This window comes from Phalaenopsis equestris, unplaced genomic scaffold (genome assembly GCF_001263595.1).
Source record: "Phalaenopsis equestris unplaced genomic scaffold, ASM126359v1 Scaffold000002, whole genome shotgun sequence".
NCBI lineage: Eukaryota > Viridiplantae > Streptophyta > Magnoliopsida > Asparagales > Orchidaceae > Phalaenopsis > Phalaenopsis equestris.
The window spans coordinates 53,073,863-53,078,301 of record NW_018164444.1 but is presented as its reverse complement, the minus strand read 5'-3'; positions in this window follow the sequence as shown (position 1 = coordinate 53,078,301).

Sequence of the window (4,439 nt, the reverse complement as noted above, 5' to 3'; positions counted from 1 at the left end):
TGGCCCGGGCAACAGATCACTTAAATATAATCCACCTCTCTGACCCAGTTGACCGATCACTTGCATAAAATATGTTGTGCATGTGCATGTGCCTTAATGATTGTTCACTTGCATGATCATCACATCCTTTGGGTCACTGCCTTCATGGCACACCCATCCGTCAGACCCTTATCTTTGCAGCACACTCATCCTTCGGGCCGCTGCCTTCACGACATGCCCACTCCTTCGAGGCACTAACTTCATGGCACAGTCATCATTCGGGTCTCTGCACTTATCCTTCGAGTCACTGTCTCCACAACACACCAATTTGTTGGGTCCTTCCCTCTACAAAATGCTAATCCTTTCGGGCTTTTGCCTCCGCGACACACTCACTCATTCGGGTCACTGTCTTACTGCCTCTACAACACACTAATTCCTTCGGGTCTCTGCCTCTATAGCACACCCATCTTTCGAGCCTCTGTCTCCAGCACACACTCATCATTCGGGCCACTGCCTCCACGGCACGCCCATCCTTTCGGGCCTCTGCTTCTATGACACGCCTATTCTTTCGGGCCTCTGCTTCCGCGGCACGTGAACTCTTTCGGGTCACTACCTCCGCAGAAAACTCATCCCTTCGGGTCACTGTTTCCACGACACGCCCAACCTTCGAACATTTGTCTCCACGGCACGCCCACTCATTTGAGTCACTGCCTCCACAACACACCATCCCTTCAGGTCTCTGCCTCCATGACATACTCATCCTTCGGGCCTCTACCTCAACGATGCATTTAAACACACAATCAGTTATGCAATACGGACATCAATGACAAAATGATGTTAGTGAAGCTGAAATTGTCCATCACCTGTTGGCTACTTTAATTGTTCAAAATACCCAAAAAAAAATTTGATTATTCCTCCACAAATCCTTTCAAATTACAACGTACTCGAACATTTTTAATACCCATTCAGAATTCCCATACATTTAAATAAAATAAAATAAAATAAAATAAAAGAACTTCTGCCCTGTATGTAAGTATTATTTTCCACAAGTAAAATCTTTATTGACGAAGTCAATATTTTAGAGCCCTACCGTAAAAAACGGTGTTATTTTAGAATTATTAAATTTAATTTTATTTTATTTTTGCACATTTGACGATATTGCAGATATTCAAATCAATTTTTTTTATCTTCACATAATTTATAACTAGTCAATTTAATTTAAGATAAATATAATTATTTTTTATACTAAAATAACTTCATTGTTTTAAAAATCATTTTAGTAAATATTTAATTAGCATGTTCTAAATTAGAATTTTTTTTCCTTTTTCTAATGTTGTAGATACACTAAAAATGTTAATCGTGAGACAATTTATTTAAATAGTAAGTGATGGTATTATTTTTTATGTGATATTGATAGTTTGAGCATTATGCAAGTTAATATGAAAGATTAACTGGTAGATGTCTAAATACATAAAATTATGTGGTATTTATGTAAATGCCCCTTGTCATTATTTATTTGGTTGAATAATAGCCCAAATTAAGACACATTCAAGCAGAATGCTAAAACCTAACAGGGGCAGGCTTAAATTTCAATTTATAAAAAGGCACACCGGTGTAAGTGAGTCTGAGTCGAGCTCGGTTCAACTTCTTTGTGAGCTTGAGCTTGAATAAACTTGAGCTCAAACTCCAGCTTAATTTTATGAGTCCAAGCTAAAAAAAATATTAATTTATAAAGCCAATGTCATAATAAAATAACAAATAAAATGAGTATTTGAGGGAGATATTTGATAAGAAATCATTTGATTTAACATGTAAATAATAATCTCTAAATATTTTTAATAAAGGTAAAATATGAAGTTTTTAAGATATTTTGAGTAAATTTAATATTAATTATTTCTTAAACGAGCAAAATTAAAAGCTCACTAATCGAGTCAATGCTAGCTTGCGCTAGCTTGTGCCGACTTGTTAGCTCCTCGAGTTCAACTAAAGGACTACTTATATATTGAATAGGCTCACGAGACGGCTTGGCTCATTTACATACCGCTAAGGGCACATTACAATTTGTATTGGTAGGTAAAGGTTAATCCTTAAATAAGCTAAATGTTAGGGCTGAGTAAGCTTTAATGCAAGTCTTAAATGTTTCACAAAGCTATTTAATAGTATATAATAAATTAAAAATTATGTTCAAGTTCAATAGATATTAGCACATTCTGGCCAAATTTTTTAATTATTATAGGCTTTAAAACATATAAATATATCATAAGAGTATTTTGACACAGTTATTTATATATTATGACTATTTTAAAGTAAACCAAAATAAAGTAGTAAATTGTATTTCTATTTTAGATTTCTGTTTTTTTTTTTTTTTCTTGAACATCTTAAAGCATAAAAACTATGTCTGATGTAATGTTTTATTTATTTATTTATTTATTTCAATATGAAATATGAACGTTTTAAGGTTTAATAAAAAAGAAAAAAACTTATGTTCATCAACTTATATTTAACAGAAAAAAAACAACAATTAAAAAATAAAATGACCATAATATTATACAATTGATCATATATATATATATATATATAGGGATATATATCATTATATACACGTAGTGAACTTCTAAATTATTTCCATTGATTTGTATTAATTTTTGTGAAAATTACATATATACCACACGGTACTTATGTTTTTACTTATCTTACACCCAAATTTTCATTTTTAAATTTATAATAATTTAATGTTACAAGCCAGTGTAAGTATTTTTTATATGATGTTAAAATTTGAAAGATAATGCACATAAAAAAAAATTATAGGTGTTAAATATCTAAATATAAAAAATATTTGGTATGCATGTAAATGCCCATCATTATTATTTTATTTTTTTGGTTTTTAGTTTTAAAAAATTAAAATATTGTCGCCTATTTACATTCGGTCATTTTAGTTTCAGAATTTATAATTTAGAATAATTAGGACTATTTTAATATTTTTATAAACTGTGACTAAAATGATTTCATATATATAATTGAAGGCTTTATGAGCACCGTACTTTCGTTTAACCCAAATATTTTATATAAAAAGGGCAGCCTTGCTCCCTCATACACTCCACAAGCCAACCAGCAAACGGCATGGCCCACCCATTGTCCTCGCACTCACAAAGTCTTCTCATTTAAAAGTCAAGAACAATATTCTATGTGGCCTTTCAGTCAAAATTGACGGATTCCCGTTCCCAATTCACCACCCAATCCTTCTCTTCTATCTCTTCCTATAAATCCTGAAAACCCTTCTCCAGCCAAAGCACAAGCAACAGCAACTACTTCATCTTCTCCTCTCTCTCTCTCTCTCTCTCTCTCTCTCAATCCATCAAGATGCAGAACAAAATAGCTGCTCTCGGCGAAGTGCAGATGGGGAGGAGCAACAGCAGAAGAAGAAACATGACGAGAAAAGAGCGGACGAGACGAAGGCCGATACCTAAGCGCGGGCAGGTCCAGGTTCGCATAGCAGCTTTGGCTACGAAAGCAATCAGCGCAGCATTACTCAAAGCCTCCAAAACTTACGAGTCTCCAACTAATGACGGGGCATTCGGATTTCTGAAGCAAAACCGATATCCTCATTCTTTTTTGTTTTAAATTTTATTGATTTATGTAAAATGGATGTCTGGTTTGCAATCATGTAATGAGCGGGAATTACAATCTATTGTTTGTTATTTTTATTACGTGTATTTTTTGGAGATTTTTTTATGTAAAATGAATGTCAAGTTTGCAATTATGTAACTACATGTTTCGCTTTGGGCTCTTTTTATCGGGCTTAATACTAGTCGATGGCTTGGGCCTAGCAGTAGCTTTTATACTGATCGGATTAAGTTCCTGTGGGTTCTTTTGGAGAGCTAAAGTCTAGAGCAGATAGTCGTCCATTTAGAAGCAATTTAATCTCTCATACATTTAACGTCGTTGATATGTTGTTGTGCTAAGGGAATTTGGATGCTCCCAAAGGATTGAGTGGTATGTATGTAAATGGGGAATTTATTCTTAAATGTATGACATTTAAATTTGTATATATATTTAGAAATGTTTACATATTAAGCTTGGTAATTATATTTATAATAATCGGTGTCATAAATTTATGCTTGAAAATGCTTATTTTACTTTTAAAAAAATTGTAATATTAAAATATTTTAATTGATATTAATGATTTGAATGCTATGTATTTGAATATGAAAGTTTAGATATTAGATATATAAATACATTAGAATTATATGATATGTATATAAATGCCGATTGATTTATATAATGTATATGTGTGATAGCTCTTGATGCATGCTAGAAAATTCGAGGCAGCTGAGTAATAGATTCAACAAATAAAATAAAACAGCCGGTAGAGTTAACACAAGTTTTATTAGCGGAAAACCAAAAAAGAGAAAAAAAAATCACAGGAACTAGCCTAATTGAAGAAATCCACTATAAATTGG